A 23,292-nucleotide genomic window follows, 5' to 3' on the forward strand; every position below is an offset into this window, starting at 1 on the left:
AGATGTGGATGCTTGCAGCCAACCATCAGACTGACCATGAGGACCTCAACTGAGGAGTTAGGGGAAGGACTGAAGGAAATGAAGGGGTTTGCAACCCTATAAGAAGAACAACAACATCAACTAACCAAAATCCCATGAGATTCCAGGGACTAAATCACTAACCAGAGAGTACACATGGAGGAGGAAACCATGACTGCAGTTACATATATAACAGAGGATTGCTTTATCTGGCATTAATGGCGGGGGATGTGGAGAGGCCCTTGGTCCTGTGGATGCTCGATGCCCCAATTTAAGGCAATGCCAGGACAGTGAAGTGGTTATTGGTGGTGGGTGGGTACACATCTTCATAGAGGCAGGGGGAGGGGATAGGTTGGGAGCTTTGTGAAGGGGATACCGAATGTGGGGACATTTGAAATGTAAATAAATAACCAGTAAAAAAGAATAACTTACATCTTAATCACCCCTGATTTAAATAATCTTAATGTATTCAGTGTTTTGTTTTGTTTTAGTTTGGTTTATGTTTTGTTTTTTTGTTTTTTTTGTTTGTTTGTTTGTTTTTGGTTTGTTTGTTTGTTTGTTTTTTACTTTGGGCTTTATATCTAAAGACAGGACCATTTATGGGTTCTGAAGGCAAATGAATATATGTGGCTTGTGAGACATTCTTATTTTTGATGAAACCAGAAGATAGATACTAAGCACATAACCATTCCCACTCTCAAGTTATAGTTGAAGAACCAACCTCTAAGAGAAAATCATTTGGAAAGGCTGTCTGCAAGCCAGGGAATCTGTCAGGACTTGATCATACTGTATCTTGACTCTTGGACTTCTCTTCCCCATCACTGAGATAAATGAAATTTCTCCTATTTGCCTCTATAGTCCATGTAGTTTAATACTGCCAGAAAAGCTATCACTGACTCGTCAGCATTTGCATTTTTGATAGGAAAAAATGATATTTGTACCATGTCTCAGAATTAGAATTTCGCTGCATACTGTTTTATTTGATTCAGTTGAATAAATACATTTAAATTTAATAAATAAGAACAATGTAAAGATTGCTTGAATGAGATATTTGATGATTCTTGTTCATTGGTAAACCCTGTGTTTTCCTAGGGTAACATTAAAAATAGCTAGCATGTTTGTCTCAACCAACAGACGAACAAACCAATACACTTTACTACTTTACCTCTGTCAACTTTCCTTTTGCTTGATTTCCCTCACATACATAGTAATGGTATAAGGTGCATGGTTCTGTTTTTTAACATGGAATCTTTCTCCTAGAAGGATAATGACTCTTCACAAACCTAAACACTCAAGTAATTCCATATTCCACAAAAATAATAGGAAACCACTAACCATAGACAATGCACTGGCCTTGTTATATACAGTGCCTTTGAAGTGGGATTTCTTGACCTACTCTTGTTCAAGTGTTTTTCACAAGCCATGAAACACAGTTGTCACTGTGTCAACCATCTTTACTGCTCAACCTGAAATGTCTTCCTTCATTCTCCCACCTGTCAAGAACATCTCAGGAACATCTTCCTTAAAACCTTCTCGCCTTTGGATTAGTGCCTTCTACACCCAGACATGATTTTTTTTGTTTTCTCCTTCTATTACAGTGGGTTGTTTATATAGATGTTTACCACACAGTGACAGAGAACATACCATACATCCTTCTTGACTATTCATGCCTCTATATCAAAATGCACATAAAGCGTAGCTAATGCTTATTAAACACTGGAGTAAACTGTAAGTAACTTATCTATTACTTAAGTTTCTGCTTCTTGTGGAAATAGGAAGTCTTACAAAAATTCAAGCATAACATTCCAACTAGAGCTTTAAACTTTAAGCACATCCTCTGGATTCTCATGAGAGTTTGAGCCTGAAATATATTTTATGTGAGTTTATCACCTTTAAACTCCTTATTAGCATGAGGTCTCACTGAGTTGCTAGATGGGAAGGTCATTTTTTAAATCACCCAGTTATTACATGGTTCCTTTAAAAATAAATTGGAAAGATGTGATAAGAAAGAAATCTAGGGGACGTTAGCTGTGAGTCCCAGCCGTCCTGATTTACGTGGTGGTCACAAAGGCTCAGAACATGGCTGATTGGAGCAGGAGGCAGTTAACTGGATGCTGATTCTTTCCTTGTTCTGCCTGTTAGATATGACGCATGCACGGCAAGGGACTCCAGCAATTTGTGAGGCAATAATATTCTTTTGTTTCCAAGATGTATGGTGGGGGTTTAGAAGTCAAGAATTGTAAAATGACAATGGGGCTCTAAATCACTCTACTTTGAGCGGAGAGATGGGAGCACATTGCTTTCAGATTCTAATCATGGCAGAGAGCAAGCGTGTTCTTTCACCTGAATGCAGATTTACTTTCCAGTGTGTAAAGTTCTATACAGATGAAGTAACTGCTGTCTATGGCTGGAAGTGGGCTATGAGTGATTCAGGTTACAATTAAATGTTGCATAATAAGAGTGAAAGTCATAAACCATCATATGTAATTTATGAACACTAAATATTGTAAAATATGACAGAAATTTATAAATAATCCAGTAAGAAAACATAGTGGCAACTAGCAATAAGAGCACTTTAGTTTTTGCTCAGAATTTTGTTTTATAAATATACAAAATTTGAACATTCATATATTTGAGTGTTTGAGGGCAGCAATGTAGATAGCCATACCAAACCTGGTGAATGCTAGTACAACTGAGCTATGTTCTTTAACCCACCAAATGTTTCTTAGATCAATAACATATATGTGTGTGTGTCAACATATGTGTATCCCTACCAATCATCTCAAAATAATGTCAAAGCTTAGCATATCTCTTATTTTGTACACTTTAGGATTATTCTCCTAGAATTTGACTCCCCATGTCTTATCAGTATTAATTCGTTTTCTTCCTTGATTCTCTGAATATGTATACTTCCCATTATTTGGTTAAAATGGCTACTCGCACGGCATCATTTTATATATATATATAATATATTATAATATATTATATATATATATATATATTATTCTTGAGAATTGCTATTCTTTCAAAGTTGAGGTTTCTTTAGGTTTTTAGTACATCCTACATGTATCAATGATTATATAAATATAAACAATTGGGCTGGATATTAAGACTCACTCCTGTCACACTAGAAATCTATAGGGTTGGAACTCAAGAATCACTGTGAGTTTAATAGCAGTTTGTTACATAGTGTGATCTTATCTGAAAACAATGAAGGAACAACAACTGTAAAATTAATAATCCCAATTTATATATTAAAAATAAAACTGAGGAGAGAGCAGGGTGGGGAAAAGAAAATAAAACAAAAGCAGCAAACATCAAACAAAACAAACAGAGAACAAAGCAAAAAAAGCGAAAACAAAACCCAAACCTGAGTTTTACTTTCCATCAAAAAATGTGATATATAAGTAAAACATTCTCAAACTAATGAATATCTGAGAATCAAGCAAAGTAGTATCCAAACAAGAACTCATTCTGCCAAATAAAGCTGCAAAATGTAAATATGCAATAAATTTAAGGTGTTTACTTTACAAATTCTGATTTGCAACCAGACACATATGATATATCACAATGAAGGAAATTTTATTTTATCAATTAAGTTGTACTTACCAACTCTAACCTATCCCCCCATGGGAAAATAACCAATAAACTACTTCGACTATATTTCTGATTCAAATAAAAGAAAGTTCTTACTTGGAAGTATACACTCTGTGCATCAAAAACTTAGTAAGGGAATTGTAATTTTTCCAAATATAGTTTTAGCAGTTATAAAGGCTAAGAATATGCTTTTCACCATGTGCCTAAAATAAAATTGATATAACTGTCATCAGACTGAATGTTTTTACTCTACATTAATGTTTACAAAATATAAATGATGGTTAGAAAGTTCTTGTATTGAAAACAGCAAAGTTTCTTTATTTCAAACTTCTTTATTCTTTATTATTTATTATTATTATTCTCTCAGAAATACTGAAATATGAGATATCTATGAACATTTGTTTCCTAATATGAAAAATTAATGTGATAATATACAGAACACTAGTCACTATTCAAAGTAAAATAAATCACATATATAGGTGAGCACCTACTGTATTTAAAGTTAGCTACATACTTTACAAGATCCAGTAAAATCTATCTAAACCAGAACTATTCCGTACCAGTGAACAAAACCCCCATTTTAATAAGAATACATAGTTCAAATATTCAGGTTATATTTTGACATAAGTTATATTTTTTTCACATTAAGTGGGATGTTTATCGACACTCTGTACATATTATTATGGGTAGCCCTTTTTCCAAATAAATTTAAACATTCATGATATTTAAAATTTTTGATGGCAAACACCTCTCATGAGCATCCTCCATTTGTGCAAAATGTTCATGTAACACAGAATTAAATAGTGACAAAACATGAAGGTTCATGTCAGAAGAGATGTTGTTCTCAAGTGAAAAACTGAAGTAGGTCACTTGGCATCATCATAGCCACTTCTATGTGCTGCTACGTTCTTTCCTCCCAGGTATTAGGATCTGTGCTCAATGATCTCTTCGGTTTAAAAGGTCAGGGTGATGAAAGAGTTAAATTCTTTCTTTTGCTTTTCCTTCTGTTCAATGGTCAGGTTTACTTCTCATTTTTAATGTGATAGCTGCTTCTATCCTCTGGATAACATATTTGATGAGCATTTACCTCACTTTTGTAGGTCTGCAGCTTGTAGATCTGCCTCAATTATTCCACAGCTTTTTAACCGTCCTCTGCTACTCCATTCAATCACTCTCGGTGATATAAGTAACAAGCCACAGAGTCTTATAAGTTTTATGAGCTCTGTTCTTGACAGGAGAGAGTGGTTTAAAATGTTAATGAAAACATTTTAGCAATGTGGACTAATGAGTAACTGTATGCAAAGTGTGACATCAAAATGTTTTCCACCTGCTGGATGATAATGACTTTGGTTTGATGTTTCTAAGTGACCTTAGATTTTCAAGAGCTTTCAGTATGGAGTCACAGAGCTGTTCCACTTTGATCACCTATATCATTTTTGAGAACTGGGTCTGTCACTTGTACATAATAGGGAGGTTCATGTAAACTTCTATTTTGTTTTCAGCCTCAAAGTGTGTTTTGACCAACGGTTCTAATGATTTAAAGTTAGCACCACTGGACACGAGAGAACCAGCATCCCTAAATGGAACCCAACCTTGGTTAGCTGCTTTCATCTGCACTTACACGTACTGTTCTCTGCTACCATTATGAGAATTCTCTATGATGAAAACCATAATTCGTGAATCTGCCACTCTGTGGAGAGTCTTCATGTCCTGAAAATCTTATTGATTACAACTAAGAGGAAAAGGGTGTTGGAATGTCATTACGGTACTAAAAATAAAAACAAACTAAAATAAAAAAGATAGTATTGTGAGTTAACAATTTTTACTTCGTTATGAGCACATAAACAGAGAAACAGCAGGGATAAAATTAGGGAACTAAAAATTGTAAGCTGCAATTGTCTTGAAAATACAGATAAAAGAAAGCATTAGACATTCACCTCAGGGTAATCTGGGTTTATTTTTATTCTCTTGGAGTTGTATTTCTTTATATTAGATTAAAAACATTTTTGTGTATTATATATGCCTATTTGTGTACTGCATAGATGCGGGAACCCGTGGAGATCAGAAGGGGCATCCACTCACCTGGAGCTGGGAAGAACTTGCATGTGAGCCTCCCTAGGAAGCAGCTGCTGCAAAATGAGCTACATGTCTTTAGAAGAGCACCCAGAGACACAAGCTCTGGGAGTACTGATTAGTTCATATTGTTGTTCCACCTATAGGGTTGCAGATCCCTTCAGCTCCTTGGGTACTTTCTCTAGCTCCTCCATTGGGGGGCCCTGAGTTCCATCCAATAGGTGACTGTGAGCATCCACTTCTGTATTTGCCAGGCACTGCATAGCCTCACAAGAGACGGCTATATCAGGGTCCTTTCAGCAAAATCTTGCTGGCATATGCAATAGTGTCTGCTTTTGGTGGCTGATTATGGGATGGATCCCTGGGTGGGGCAGTCTTTAGATAGTCCAACCTTTCATCTCAGCACCAAACTTTGTCTCTGTAACTCCTTCCACAGGTATTTTGCTCGCTATTCTAAGAAGGAATGAAGTATCCACATGTTGGTCTTCCTTCTTCTCATTGGGAAGAGAGGCACCTTTGTATTGCAAACTTTTTATGTCCTAGTACAGGGGAATACCAGGGTCAAGAAGTGGGAGTGGGTGGGTAGGGGAGCAGGGCGGGGGGGGGGGTGAGGGCATAGGGGACTTTCGGGATAGCATTTGAAATGTAAATAAAGAAAACATCTAATAAAATATTAAAAAATAAAATAAAATAAAATAAAATAAAATAAAGAGCACCCAGTATGCTTACCCACTGAGACATCTCTCTAGCAGAGTGATTCCTTAAAAACTGCATGACATTGTAGCATATGTATAAGAAACTACATTTTATAACATTTGAAAATATTATTTTTAAGGTAAAAGAAGATGGCAGTTTTTGATATTGTAAAGATGATAATTATTTTATTTTATCTTATTTCTTAATTTTTCCAACATTAAATAACATTCTATATGTTAACACATTTTTAGCAAAAGAAATAGCATTCTGTATGTTAACATCAAACTACTGACAATATTTTAATACAATAAAGTAGTTGAAGTTAAAATATATGAAATGTAAGGACAATATCAATCATTTTAAACCCATATGTGGCGATGTGAAAGCCATTAAATAGTAAAAGGTGGTAAGCTACATAACTCTGAGAATACAGCTACAAAATTGCTATTAGGGCATAGTGAACATATTGTTCCTTGTCAATAAGCATTATGACTAAGTGACAGTTAAATGCAACCATTGGTTAAACAAAACAAAGAAACACACACACACACACAAACAAGCAAACAAACAAAAACAGAAATCCATATTAAGTTTGGTGGAAACTAGTTCATTTTCTCCTAGGTAGTAAACTGGATGCTTCTGTGCACTACTGTAATCGTGGGTCAGAGACAACTATCTGAGAGTAAAGAGAGTGAAGACTCACCTGGAAAGCAAATGAGCATCTTTATATATTTGGAAGGAAGCATGTCAGCATATTTAACCAAAGTGACTTTGGCCAACTGATGGCTACTACCTCTGTCTCATAGGAGTGAGAGCCAGGACTAATTACAGAGCATACAAGTGCCTTAGCTATGTCATCTCTGCTCATGGTGAGTCTAGAAATGGCACTTTGTTCTTTCAGCATTCATGGGGCAAATGAGAGAACAAATCCATAGTGTCTACTACAAACCAAAATGTTTTAAACTACAGGAAAACATGATTTTTGTTACCAAGTGTGGGCTTCATAGGCTAACACAGATAACTGACTCTGCAGTCAAGACCGTAAATGTTTGCACCAATTCTCAGCATATGTCTCGTATTCCTTGATTCCTTTCGAGCCTCTCCTGAATAAGGTTTTCTATCAGAGGGTCTTTATATTACCTTTTCCTCTGTACAATTAATTTGACTGCCCTTATTTCTCCCTCCAACTCTGTCACCTCCCAGAGACCCTACCCAACATTCTGTGTAAAGTTGTGTTGTCCTCCACCCAGAGTTCCTGTGTTCCTTATTCCTCTCTACTGACTTGTTTAAATCACTTTCGACCAGAGAATACTGTATTACTCATGCCAATTCTTTAAATTATCTCTCTCATCTTTAAAATGAATTAATGCTTGTAGTTAGTATTTTCCTGGTATAGTGCATAAATCAGATTTAATTCATATGAGGCAAAAGCACATTTCTAAAATTGAAGTAAACATAAATTACTCACATATCATTAAAAATAAACACAAGTATTGTCAACATCAAGTCGATAATGGATTGAGAATTCAAAAGTTCTTTTCTCAAAAAATGCATTGTAGACAGCTAAGATAAAGCATTCCAGGCTCAAAGTGGAGAGCCACAGTTATCTTTATTCACTATATCACGCTTTTATCTGGTAAGGGAGAGTAAAAGGGTTATAGAAGGAAATCTTTTCCGTGCTTCAGAAGAACTAATATGGGCAAAGTGAAGGATGCTGAACTTCTAAAGCAGCAGCTAATGACAAAATTATGTTTGGAGACTGTCACATTGATTGTAACAAAATCTAGGAAAGCACACAGGCCAAGCAAATGTACATACAGATTGGTATACAGAAAAGGACGGAAAAAAAAGGTAGATTGTTTTGTAGTTTTACTTTTTTCTTTTCTTTTTAATGTGCTATAGGACACAATAAGGTATTTATATTTTTTAACTGAAAATAAGTACTTAGACAATATATTTTGATTATAATTTCTTCACTTGCATTTTCTCCCAGATCCTTCCTGATCTCACAACTCTAAACAAAAAAGGCAAAAAAAATCAAGACAACAATAAAAACAGAGTAAAACAAAACAAACAGTAAAAGAAAGGATGGAAAAGTACAGAATCACACATGCGCAGACACATACCCAAACACAGACACACATACACAGTCGCCCATGCACACACATATACATGCAACCCACTAAAAACACTAATTTATCTGTTAATTGACCGATCAAGTGATAGATATGTTAGTGATGTTAGTATTTTATTGGGATATCTATCTATATGTATATCTATATATACATGGATATATATTTATATAGATGGATATATATTTATATAGATGGATATATATTTATTTTTATTGATAGATAGATAGATAGATAGATAGATAATCAGTAAGGTTAAAAAAAACTGTCATGAGGCAAAAGTTCTCCACAATACTATTGCGTATGCTTCCTGTGAACCATTTTCTTGCAGGAGTGGGGCCTGCTTTTATCTGTATACCCAGTGGAGATCTAAGAGAGAAAACTAATTTTTATTTCCAATCAGTTGTCAGTTGAAAACAACTTCTGGATTATGGATGGGAATTCGTGCCCAGTTCCCCTCTCAGTCCTGGAACCTCATCTGGCTGAGACTGTGCAGGCCCTGTGCGTGCTGACACAGTGTCAATGACAAGTTATGTCAAGAGGACACTGGATGCTTGGTGTCATCCACCCTCTTCAACTCTTACAACATTTTTCTTTACCTTTCTTTTTAAAATTAATTGAAATGTTAAGATTTTCTTAATCTTTAAACGGTGTTGCCAACATGATTATATATAGCCATGGTAAAGACATTAAAATGAGACTCTCTTCTCTCAAGAGAATGTATTTGGTCCCATGGTAGACTACCAGCAACAAAGTGGCTATACCATTGTGTATCCTCATCGATAATATATGAGAATAGATTTGTATCTTTGTATAGTTACAGCTGCTGGTAATACAAGTGTAGTTTGTAACTTCCATTGTGTGGCAATACCTCCTTATTAGTATATCTCATGTTTTCTAATGACTAATGGTGTTGTATATCTTTTTATATTCTTATGGCAAGAGAATCTCTACCAGGTGTTGAAATTGCCTATTTTAAAAATCAGCTTTGTATTTCCTATTTTTTTATATATTTAAAATTATAAACTAATCATATATGAAATTAGAATATGAACGTTTTTTTTAAAGGAGAGAATGAAAATCACATATGAATATACATGCAGGAAAGAACTATTTTAACATTTTTGGTGCATGCATTTTCTGACTATTACATTAATGTGAATGTATATTCTGCAAACTTGTAACCTGAATTTCTTTTATTACATCACCCTAAATGTTCAAAAATAGTCAAGGAATCAGAATGATTGAAATGTTACTGGCTGAGCAATTGACCCACAGATTCATTATTATCCCAAATCACAAATGCAAATTAGATAGTAGGATAATGCCAAGTATGTTGACATTAGCCTGTTATCCACAAATCCTTTGAAAAAAATACTTCCAAAAATATTTACATTATGAGGTGTAATAGTAGCAACATTACAAGTAAGAATTAGCAATGAAATCATTTTATGGTTGGGGTCACCACAACATGGGGAACTGTATAAAATGTGGGTCCTCAGGATGAAGAAGGTTGGGAGTCACTGCTCCAATCCCAGCAAGCGGGAGCCCCAGACAGAGTATTCGGCCTCATAGCAAGATCATATGCTAAAAAACAAAACGAACAAGAAACAAACTGAAAGAGGAAAATCCCAAGCCTAAGAAGAATCAAAATGAGAACACCACAGAGGTGTGATGGAGGGGCAGAAGGAACCACTTTTTAAAAGGTTTTAGAAATTAAAAATGTGGATTACAGAAAATACAAGACTTTCCCTTTAAGTGGCTCTTACAATTTTACCATCTTCCCTTCCACAGAGCTCCCTCCAACATGAGTGGAGGATTTTCATGAAAAACAAACAAACAATCAAAAACTGAATGTTTTAAATTTTTTCACAAGGAAGTTTAGGAATGTCTTTATTTGAGCTTAATGGGCCAAATGTACGCACGCATAATGCTTTTGTTTTCATTGTATGTCTTTTAATATAGTTCATATTAGTTTCTTTATGAGGCCAACTCTATAAATATGATTTCACTTGAGAAATGTGTTGATTTTAATGATTTGTATAAAAATATTGGCATATTATATAACTTTTAATTTATCAGGTTTGTCATATGATGCATGATGAAGTTTAAAATTATTTCCCAAACAGAGGTTGTCTGTATTGATCAAAAGCAAGTCACAGAGCATTTATAAGTGATTGCGAACTGACTTCGAACCACAAATCCATGTCCTACAATGACTCTAACATTTATTTCAATGGTTTAAGTTATAAGAATAATAATAATGAATGAATCAGAAAGGAAGGATGAGGTGAGATACATAAAATACTATATTACTTAAGAAAAAAGAGGACATGGAAGTATGAAAATATGTATAGTGGAAGAGACAATGAAGAGATTAGAAATGAAAAAATGTGAATATGAATTTGCTCCCAAATTACATATATTCACTTCCTCCCAAATTTATTTTACATTTTATTCATGAGATGTTAAAATATCTTCTCTAATATTTCTAAGATACCATTCTTTTTCATTTTGTAAAATATAAAAAAATGAGGACATAATTAAAAAGCTATTTGTTCTTCTCTCACATAAAAAATTGTTACAAAAATTGTACAGATCAGAAATTGCATGAATTTTACTTACAGGGTATATTTTGCTGATACTGCAATGCAATACATATACACTAATCTCATAATAAATAAGATTTATCTAACATGACTCCAGTCAACTATAACAATGTAGTTTGCTTCCTAAAGCCCATATGCACAAACAATTTTCATAATGATTACAGAAATGACTTCAGCAGAAAACAGTCAGGGATTTGAATGCTGACTATCATGTGCTACACATGAGATGGCACTCTAGTTTTCTATGATGTCTAAATCTCAGTTTCTTCAGTTGAAATTCTGAGTTTGTGTATGTGTCTGCTCTGAATAGATAGTGTTTCACCATAGGTGATACTGCTTCCAAAGTAGTTCTAAACCCCTCCACCAATCTTGGTTTATTTTTGTCTGTTGTCATACACTTAGAATTTTTTACCAATAAATACCACTATATACTATAAGCTTTGATATATATATATATATATATATATATATATATATATATACATATGTATGTGTATATATATGTATATATATATATATATATATATATATAAAATCTTTTGTGTGTGTGTGTGTGTGTGTGTGTGTGTGTGTGTGTGTGTGTGTGTGTGTATTGCTGCCGGTTTGCCTGATTTTAGCTGTTTTTTTTTCCCCAAAAGTGGTCTTTAAAATATTTGGCAGGTGTTATAGGATTTTAAAATAGACCATATCCCTCCCTTACAAAAAGGCAGAAATATGGTCAGGGATTTAGAAACAAGACAGAGTTCACTTTTTTTTTAACACTGCCAGAAACTGTCCTAAATGCATTACACATAGATTTATGTGAGCTTGCATGAATCCGTGCTAAAACGGAATACAGCAGATGGAATATTATTATTAATAGTCCTCGAAAACAATGTCTGAGAAATAACATTAGTGCAGGGAGTTCTTTCAGATCGGGGAGCCTTTGAAGTTAAAGCACAAACAAGATTCTAGCCTTTCCAAGTATCTACAGCATTATTAGGGATTGTGTTCTTAACCTTTTTGGTGTGTTTTAAAACACAGGATAAACAATCCCTCGGTACAATGGAATGGACATGACTAGGCATATTTGTCAAAGGGGATAATAGCGCAGAGTAGCCGCTAGGGAGAGTATGGTTAGAGTAGCAAACCAGGAGCCTAGAGTAGTGAGGATAGCTGGGTTCTAAGAATGCTGAGGAGCTGTGGGAAGGGGAGGGTCAGGAGCCTGGTGTAGGGCTTGGAGATGCAAGCCAAGTACTCATATGAAGGAACTGACAGAGCCTGGAGGCTAGAATGGATCTGCCTTATGCTGATAGGAAACACACATATATGTTAATTGGAGAGCCATATTTCTACTTTGACTGCTGGAAGGTAAATGACTTATTTTGGTAGATAGGACCAGGCTTCACAAGTTCCTGGTGAATGGTGGCTTGTATCAGACAGAAGTCTTATAGTCCTGATTAAGCTTGTTTCTGGATATTTGGACTGCCTTTTGGAGTTTGGGGGATTGGTGTTTCCTTTAGACCTGACAGTAATGGGCCATTAGTTATATAGCAGAATTGATTATAATTACAGTAAGGGTTAAGTTTATGGGAAAAGAGATTCTAGTTTGAAAATAAACACCTTTTCAGAAAAATTGCAACCTCACAGATGAAATCATTCTCTATCAACTAAAAAGCTTGCTTCCAGGACAGCCTAAGGAAAAGGGGATGGCAAATGCCTGTCCCTGGCTATAAGCTAAGCTGACATTGTGTGGGAAGGAACACAGGGTCCCTATCATTCTTGCTCAGGTCTGTGTGGTGAAATCAGTAGGGGGTGCCCTGCCCTCACTCTCAATCTCACTCCTCCCATTCTTATAACAGAGATTAACTTCATCTTTCCTTTTAAACAACAATAAACAAGAGCCCAATAATTGTAACCAATGTTATATGTAGATCTTCTCACTCTGTTTCAAAGTTCGTTCATTAGATTTCAGGGTAGAATTTTTATAACGTAAAACTTACATTGCTAACAATGAAAGTTATGAGCCCATGATGCAGTTAAAGCAGTTTTGTCTTTGTTATAGTTTTAAATATTTTCCTCATTGTGTGTGTGTGTGTGTGTGTGTGTGTGTGTGTGTGTGTGTGTGTGTGTGTGTTCATATTCTTTGGCACATCTGGAAATGTCATGACCACTTCTGGGAGTCATTTTTTGCCATTCTACCATGTAGGCACTGTGGAACGAATCCAGATTTTCAGTCTCAGACCCCTTTGACCACTGAGCCGTTTATCGTTCCCATATTTGTACATTTTTTTGATTAATGTTAAATATGTATCAGAATAAGATAGAAAGTAAACTCCATAAAGAAAATGTTGGTCCTTTTTTCTTAAATTTACCATATACTTGGTTGTGAACAGATACATGTAAAACAACAATGGGGGTTAAAGGATGAGTCTAGATAAGCAAGCACCTTAAACAATTTAGGAAATAGTCTACAAACTATACATGGTTAGGCAAGGACACAAAGTAAGCCTTTGGATTTGTAGCTCTGTAATCATAGTGCTAATCTTCCAAGTAGGCTGTGTGAACGACAGAGAGGTGGAGGGAGGCCGAGACAGAAAGGTACAAGAGTGTCAGGCGGGAGTTATACTCAGCATTCCATAAATAACTCTTTCCTCAGTGTCCCCTTACTCTCACTAGTATGGATAAGTAACATAGAAATTGCGTTTAGTTTTATGAATATAAATCAATAATTATTTAGTGAAAACTTTAAATATCTCAACATTTTAGGAGAATTGGTCTCATAAGCACAGCAGCCACTGAGCATGCGCTCCGAGGCCCTGTCAGTTCACCCAATCCATCTCCTGCCTCTGCTGTTTACCCAAGTGGCTCATGTTTCAACAGCTCCTTGGAAGTCTATATTCAGAATCGGAATGCAGCCTGAGAACATGTCTGTGGGCTGAGGAGTGGGAGGAAGGTTCACACTGTGATCACAGCCCAGTCTGTGCCTGCCTCTGCTCCAAGGACAGGAGCTTGCACTAAACCTGTATGGGAAAACCTGTGTGTTCCACAGCAGATGGTAGTGGGAGGGAAATCGTTTCTCTCCTTGTGTACTCCACGCAACCAATATTGCTCTTCTATGTGTAACAAATAAATGCGCTCCGCAGTAAAGTGACATAGAACTGCCCACATGAGTAAGTCAGAATGTGGGTCAGTGCCAACTGTTTCCTATACTGTGATTTTAGTCTAGAGAAGTATATTTTCACACCTACAGGGCCGTCAGCCTCAGGCAATTTCTCTGCATCAGTGGAGATTAAGTTCTCTTTAATTAAGAGATTAAAAACAGGGGTGAAGAATATCTTATTGCAGAGATGACTACAACCTTAAAAGTAACAAAACGTTAAATATCCAAACGTTGTAAAGTGAGAAATGCATTGTAAATTCTCTCTGTGCCTTGGCATTGGGCGTGATGTTTTGTGAGGCCCGCTCAGCTGACTTGCTAGCTGCACTCTGTAATTAGAGGCTTTCACTGTTAGAGACCCAAATAAACAACTCGAGACTTTTACTTGTGTGGGAAACTGTACTGAAACATCATTACCAAAAATTTTAAAACTCCATAGCAAATACTCATAGTGAAATATGACCAAAGGTGATGAAGAGTTACATTTGTAACATCAACTTACAAAACAAAACAAACAAACAAACAAAAACAACCAACCAACCAACCAACCAACCAAACAAACAAACAAAAAACCAACTTTGCCAGACAAGCTAGAGACAACTCATTTATGCTTTGTTTGGTCTCATGGCCTCAGGACTTCCCCAATTCGAGATTTAGAATCTCTTGAGACGAGTTATTTGCCAAGAGAGGAATCACATGTTAAATTAGACAGTGTTTGGGTTTGGTCTACATATTTCTACTATAAATAGAATGCTTTAGAGATAACGTTTTGAGCTATTCGAATAAGGTCGTGTCAGTAAGGCTGACTGCACAATAATGCTGGATTGACTGACAAACAGGGGTTCATTATAGATGGACACATCTTGAGGAACTCAAGCTATAACCGGCAATCTTTAATTGAAACTAGTCTCTTATCTGGTGAAGGTAACGATTTGTCATGCAGCTTATTCATTTACTGCTAATCACCAGGATTCGAGAGTCTGAAATCCCCGGCATTCAGAAACCTGTAAGAGGATTCGTGCACGTGTTCCACTTTGTGCGGCTGATTTGCAAAACAATGAGGCCGGTAATGATGCGAAAGATTGAACTGGCTCTCCTTGGGTCTCCTCTGTCTGAACTGATGGTTATTTGTAAAGAAGGCTCTTCGGAAGCCTGCTGTTCCCACAGGATGAGGAGCAGCCAGTCACTGGGTTGAGGATGACATCCGAAGTCAGGGATCAGAAATCAGTCAGTTAATAGCTTTGCACTTAGAATTGTCTAACTTTTTTTTTTTTTTTTTTTTTTTTGCTTTGTTAAAGGCCAATTTTCTAACACAAAAAGTCATTTTCACATCCTTGATATATCATAGACTGCACAGCTCTTTGAAAATAGCACCACTTTAAGTGATTTCTTTTTAAAGCAAGATAATTTTCTAAATATTTTATGCATCCAACCACTTTGTAATTTATGTTGATGTAATACAGACCCAGGAAACAAAAAAACAAAAAACAGTTCTTGTGAATCTAAAAAGCAATGAACACTCCATAGGGTAGTTGCGATTATGTTACAAGTGCTGTTATAACAACAAATTGTTTTAGGTGGGGGTGAATCAGCCTTTTCTCTCATTGCTAGAAAGGTTAAATTGGTGCTTTTTCCAGTGTAAAAAAGCTATTTTCAATATCCCAGGAAAGTATGGAAATATGTTTATTCTTCATGACTTTTCTATTTATATTACAAATAGATTTGTACTTAATTCAAGGTTTGAGAACTTAAAATTTTAACCAAGGTAAAAACTAAAGGAGTTTGAAGAAAATGCCAAAGGCAGTATAAAGTGGCTAAGAAAGTATTTAGAAACTGTCAGTTAATTATATTCCTACATAAACACACACACACACACACACACACACACACACACACACTATTCAGAATGAAAAAAAAAATCCCTTCCTTTTAAAAGAGAAAAGCCAAATCAGTGTCAAGTAGTAAACTGTTACCAATGGATAGAAGAGAGAAGGAAAGAAGGGAGGGAGGGTTGGGTAGGAAGAACGCAGGCTCAGGGAAAAGGGTGAATGATGGCATCTTCTTTTATATTCTAAGTAGAATCCTTTCATCTCATGGTTCCTTCAAGACTGTCTTTAAAGATACAGCTAAAAAGGGGTCATTAGCCATTCATCAAAACTCCAGACCTATGGACTAAACAAAAAGGGACAGACAAAAACAGAAAAGAAAAAAAAAGAATTCTATCATCACTTTCCTCCTCCTCCTCCTCCTCCTCCTCCTCCTCCTCCTCCTCCTCCTCCTCCTCCTCCTCCTCCTCCTTCTCCTCCCTTTTCTCCTCCTCCTCCTCCTCCTCCTCCTCCTCCTCCCTCTCCTCCCTCTCCTCCTTCTCCTCCCTTTTCTCCTCCTCCTCCTTCTTTTCTTCCTCCTCTTCCTCCTCCTCCTGCTCTTCCTCCACAGCATCTGGACTGCAGCTCCATTTGGACTCTTGTAATCTGCCTATTGTGAATTAAGAACATTTTTGGCAGTTTCTCCTTACTCATGGGGTGCATGATAATATTGGCCTGTGTGACACTGAGTCAGATCTGCTCAAATCCCTACCACTGCCAGTAACTACCATCACTGGTGAAGCAGGCCAGACTGCAGAACCAGAAACAGCAGCGGGTGCTGCATCTGCCAGGAGGGACCAGAGTTAAGAAGTGTGGATGACTCAGTGACAGTTCTATTGATTTTTTTACCCCTTTTAGGGGTGAGGATATGATGCAGAAGAGATGCCTCTGCAATGGGTGCCTCATGGCAAGGAGCTTTACACTGTGCTGTTATTTTTAGCTTGGTTCATGAAGTGTGAGGCTGTATTACTAATAATGCTGCATTGTTCATTTATAGATCACTGTTTGGGGACTCAGTTGCTGCCACCTGATTAAATGTGGATGCCAGGACATGCAGTTATTTCCTAATATAGTTTGTACTTATTTTCTAAATTGATTTTGAAAAACAGCATGAGTGTCTGGAATACCTTCAAAGCCTTAAAGCCTCCTTTGTTTCTAATCCTGTGACTCAGCATATGCCAGTCTTCAAAGATTAAGGACTGTTTTTTTTTTTTTTTTTAATATTTTCTATTTTGTTCTTAACTTAAAAGTCATTAGAATATTATTCTGTAATACTATTTACTATGAATTAAAATAAATTTACGAGTCACATTTGTCTCTGTTGATTGGATATGCCCCCTAGTTGTTATGTAATTAATCCATGACTCAGTACAAATATCTTAAATCAACCAGGAAATTCCTGTTGTTTCAACACTTGGCTACATATACAAAATGGCACAATTCAGCTTGCCCAAGAAGATATTTTTATTTTTAGCCAATTATAAAGCCAATACACTTATTTCATCAAAAAACAAATTCGTTTTTATGGAATAGCAGTTCCTAAAAACTTTATTTTATTTTGGTGAATGAACATTCTCATCCATTGTCTTTTGTTGTTATTTCATGAGTTTTCTTCCTGCAGTAGATCAAAATACTTGCTAATGTTACTTCACTAATATCACTGCCTTGGGTCACTAGCTTTAGTAGTGAACTTTTATTTACAGTCAAACATTTATAAAATAAATGATAGATTGATTAGATTGATGGACTTTCATCACTTTTATCACACCATAAAAGTTAAAAACACTCAATATACTCTCCTTTAAATACTGTTCATTGAGTTCAACAAACATCTTACCTTAAGAAAAACAAACCTAGCCAGGATTGGTGGTGCATGCCTTTAATCCCAGCACTCGGGAGGCAGAGGCAGGAGGGTTTCTGAGTTCGAGGCCAGCCTGGTCTACAAAGTGAGTTCCAGGACAGCCAGGGCTATACAGAGAAAGCCTGAAAAAAAACAAACCAAACCAAAACAAAACAAAACAAAAAACAAAAAAACAAAAAAAGAAAAATAAAAGGAAAAAGATAAAGAAAAAGATAAAAGGAGAAAAAGAAATCTAGTGTCTAGTTCCAGCTAGGGGCAAAGAGTTTAACAGATCAGTATTCTGGGTCTTCTATATATAATGCCTAAAGTCTGAATTATCTCAATGGCTTCACTTTAAAGTGAAATAAGCTAGGTTTAAAAAGTATAATTAAATTGCTTAAAAACTGAAAATACTGTGGGATGATGCTGAGATAGAAACCCATGCATTACTGAGTCAGATGGCAGACTACAAGGTTTTCTCAGAGTCAGAGCACCAGGAGTCATCTGAGAGGACATGTTCAGCCTCAAAGACATAGCGTTGCATCAACTGGAGTAACAACTTATAGGGGTAACAGTTCCAGAGGCAGAGGGTCAGTATTGTCAAACAATGAAAACAAAAGCAATGTACATACATAAAATTGGGTCTTCTTAACTGGAACAAACTCCAACAAGTAGCTAGGTAGGCTGAGAGATGATAGTGATTGGTACACAGGTAGATTGTGGTTGGTATAAAGGCAATACACTCATTTCATCAAAAACTGCATTCCCTAACGCAAATTTATAAATGCAAATTAATACCTAAATAAATAAATAATTTAATATCACATACACACACACACACACACACACACACACACACACACACACACACACACAAACACGTTACATTATTGTGAAATATATTTTATCAACCTGGAAATGTATGTATCTTAAAATACTGGCTGTATCTGGAGGTGATGCCTAAAATCTCAGCACCCAGGAGGCTAAGATTTTTTAGTTTGAGAACTAGCTTGGTTCCATAGTGAAAGCTGTTACAAAATGCATGGGATGGCTGTTGTTGTTGTTGATGATGATGGTACCTTTGAAATGCCTACTTCACATCGTCTTTGTCTATCTACTTCTCCCCTCATGAAGCACGGCCTGGAAACATTTGTTCTCAGTCTGAACTCTGCAGCAATATAGTTTGTAGAGGAAGCACAGTTGACTTCACCTTCTGCACTTACACAGCTGGCTTCACCTTTTGCACTCTCTCGTTACAATATTAAAATAAGAATCTTTAATCATCAATGTATATATATCACATCCACTTCCATGAATGAGACAAATTTCTAAATTGGAATTGCATAGGTATAGGGGCCTTGAAATGTCTTATCAAATACCTAGAAATGTAGTTTCTAGCACTGTACATTATTCCTATGCAAAAAAAAACCAATAAACCATTTCTGAACATTATTTAAAATGCACCACTCATTCACTTATAAAAGTTTTCTACTCCCCTATCCTAGGTCCTAAAGAGATCCGCCTTCCTTTCATTTCGATGGCATGTCACATGTTGAGCAACCATGCAGCCTATGGACCTTCTTATATTGATTTCAGATTTATGGCATTCAATTTGGAAATGCGACTCTTTATGAAATGCAGCCACACCCAACAACTGTTCATTATTGCTTTTCTGTCCACACATATTTCAACTCCGATATTTATTTAGACATTAATATATTCAGTAAACTGTGGGCTTTGTGTTCTTCACTTTCTGTGTGTTTCTACTTCACACACATGGAAGATGTACTATTACTCTTATAATTTATCATATTAAAATGATTATCACATAACCATCCATGAAGCCTTCAAGGTTTTAATTTCCACCATTCTTGCCCTACTTGTTCATCCTACATCCTAGATCTTATTGGTAAGTATATTTTACCACTTTTGACTTAAAGTAATTCTGCTTAATATTATAATTTGGCCCATCATATCTACTTAATGCTATGGTATATCTATTAGTAAATGTTTAAATTTATTTTTATTTCAGCTTTAACATTTTTAAATGTTAAACTCCCCCAACTTCTTCCATATCTTCCCCCTCTTTCCACTCACCAAAACCCACACCCCTTCATTTTTTCTCTCATTAGTATACAGACTAATGAGATATGACATTAAAGAATAATTATAAATAAATAATGATAATAATTAAAAAGTTACATAAGATGAAACAAATCCATTAAAAACACAAAACTGGAAGGCATAATATATACACAAAGAGCATGTAAGAAAAAAAAAAAAAACCAAAGCATTATGAGACAAAGAACCTACCAAAAATTTACTGAATTCATTTAATGTTGACCATAAACTCGTTAACATGGGATTTGACTTTAAAAGTGGTTTGGACACCAGTGAAACTCTGAAGGAGAGAACTTATTGTTTCTGGGTGGTAATCAGATGGAATAGTTTGGGGGTTAGTGATATGGGCATAGGGTCTACTTCCTTTCTCAGTGCTGAGACCCCATTAGGTCCAGACCTGGGTAGGCCCTATGCTGGCAGCCATTTTCGGGATTTCATATATTCATCAAGTGTGTGTGTAAAAGGCTTGTATCCTTGATATTTGCTATCCCTTCTGGCTCTTATACTCTTTCCTCCTCTCCACTAGAATTCTCTAAGCCTTGAGCTGCAGGAAGAGATGGAGGCAGCTCATTTAGGACTAAGAGTTCCAAGGTCTCTCACTCTACATATTTTTCAATTGTGATTCTCTGTTATAGTTCCCATGTACTGCAAAAGAAAGCTTTGGATCAGCCACACTGATTTCTAGAGTGGCTTTACAAGTTTGCAATCCCCAAAGCAATGGATGAGTGTTACTTACTCCACATTTATCCCAGTCTGAGCTCTTACTTGTTTCATTGATTTTTTTTTCATCATTCTGACTGGTGTAAGATAAAATCTCAAATTAGTTTTGATTTGTATTTTCCTGATGAGTAAAGATGTTGTAAATTCCTTTAAAATGTGTTTTCAGTTTTAGAATACTTTCAGATCTGTTCCTCATTTTTGTGTTATCTGTTTACTTTATACGCAGGAGTTTTTCAAGTTCTTGATATATTTTAGATATTAGGCCTCCATTGGATGTGTAGCTGTTAAAGAGTATTTGATACTGTTAAAAGAAGATAGACATGGAAAAATGAAAATAGAATCAAATGAATCAGAGTCTCAAAGTTTGTGTTTTATATTTTCTTTATTGTTGAAACTGAAACATAATAGGATGTATAGAGAATGGTTATAGCAATGCACCTTGTAATCGTAGTGATAACATGAATCAAAATTTAAAGATAAAAGATTATACATTTCCAGAAATGGAAATACCTAGTATGAAGAAATGATATTCATATTTTTCTTGTATGCTTTCCTGACTTATTTAATACATCAGTGAGTTCCCTGTTGTATTTTTATATCGTAGTGCTAGCACTTGTCCTCTGTGTAACTCAGGCTGAGCTTTACCTGTCCAATGGCAATGTGTTCTTCCTGTCATTCCATCAACGATAATACCTGCTAAACAGAGTTCAAGGCTACAAAGCTAAGACAGATGCTTGAGAAACAAAGTTGATAAAGTAGCAGCCTATGAAATGCTCCCACGATGGACTTCATGACAGAATGCTTCCAGCTAATGACTTCTCGGGACAGCCATCTCTACACAATGTCAAAATAAGTAGTTATTTTTATAACTTGGATGGAGAAACCAAACTACATCTCTCCAATTTGTCCAGTTTAGTCCATAGCCAGCCTAGCTTTCTTTACTACTAAGTCTACCTAAAAATTTTCTCCCCTATGGCTTTGCTCCTGATTCAAAGCTTTAGGAAAATGGCATTTCTCTTTTTGAACTCTTTTACTGTGTACATTCAATCTGAGAGAAAAATGTTTCTAACTGAGACAATAAAGATTTTCTATATGGCAGTCGTTTATTCCCTTCACTATTTTTTCAGGGCCATTTAGGGTCCCTGGGCTCACTGTCTGGTGTGGGAGATACTGGCCCCAGGTATCACATGTGAATGTGCAAGTATCCTAACACGTATCCGGTTATCATCATGATTGAGCAGGAATCCGGTGCACGCTCTAATAGAAAATGATTAATGTTCATTTTTCTAATCATGACAGATTCCAAAAGAAGAGCATATTTCTACCCACAAAGCTAAGCAGGACCCATGTGGATTACTGGAAGGACCCGAAAGCCTGTGCAGAAACACTACTTGCTCCAATGTTTCTCAAACCCCAGCTATTCTAAAGAGACCAGGGTCAATACAAATGAAATAAATGGAGGCTTAGATAAAATATGTCAGAAAATTTGCCGAAAGGTTATTTTAAGGTGGCCTGTTAAAAACAATAATGGGCCATTAAGCTGTCTTGTTAAAGGCATTAAAGTTATAGGCACATTGTGTGAGTCACATGAGCAAGATTTTCCTCTTTATGCAGAAAAACTGCAATATTGAATTTCTGGTAAAAGCAAAATGTTAGTGTTTCTGTGTATGTTATTATAAATATTATACAACATATATTGTAGACACAGAAGTAAGCAATATATTTAGCTTCTCCAGAAACATGCAAGCAAAAATAATCTACATAAAAATTAATTTTAGGATGCAGGCTTCAATATGTTCTCTTTCTTTAGAATTTTCTGTATGTTTTTAAATTTTGACCTTTTTTATAGGCAGGAACATGAATTTCCTCATATATACTACTGGTAATAAATTTCGGTTTTAGAAACACATCATTGCATACTTTGAATAGTATAGATATTAGAGAATTTAGATGACAGATGAATGAGGAAGGGCACCTTCTGTGTACTTTACGAGTTTGTAAGAGCAAGAAGTCACCTGTTTTCTTCACTGCTGAGTGACATTAAAACCAAGCAGGGTGTGTTACAGAAGCTTATGTTTAAAAAGTTAATTGTTATTGATTTGAAAGGAAAATGAATAATAGACTAATAAAGCTATGTTCTGATTATGCATGATTTGGAATATTGTATCTAATACCCCCATTGATTTATTTAATTTTTCAATAATTGTCATGAAATCATGACTTATTTAATTTAAATGGAGCTGTTGATGATAAATAAAAATACTTTTAAAGAATAAACAATTCTGTGTGGTTAACATACTTGTCTAAGTAAAGTTGGGTTCATCTTTATGAATATTTGTTTATATATTATTTTACTTTTAGATTATTGGGGGTATGACATCAAAATATAATATAGCCAGAGATATTTTTTTATTTAAAGCCATCCTTTTATGTCACTGAGCTCAAGTTATCTGCTTCTTTGCTGTGACAATGTACTATCTTT

General features: G+C 35.7%; 1 long non-coding RNA gene across 1 annotated transcript in view; it reads left to right on the forward strand.

The window, feature by feature from the left end:
* Gm52725 overlaps positions 1-23,010 on the forward strand; it is a 164,657-nt gene extending 141,647 nt beyond the window's left edge. Inside the window, exon 3 of the long non-coding RNA XR_003955375.1 lies at positions 22,110-23,010. This is a non-coding gene — a long non-coding RNA (predicted gene, 52725). The remainder of the gene's footprint in view (positions 1-22,109) is intronic.
* The last annotated feature ends 282 nt before the right edge of the window (positions 23,011-23,292 follow it).

Source organism: Mus musculus, chromosome 4, assembly GCF_000001635.26.
Source record: "Mus musculus strain C57BL/6J chromosome 4, GRCm38.p6 C57BL/6J".
NCBI lineage: Eukaryota > Metazoa > Chordata > Mammalia > Rodentia > Muridae > Mus > Mus musculus.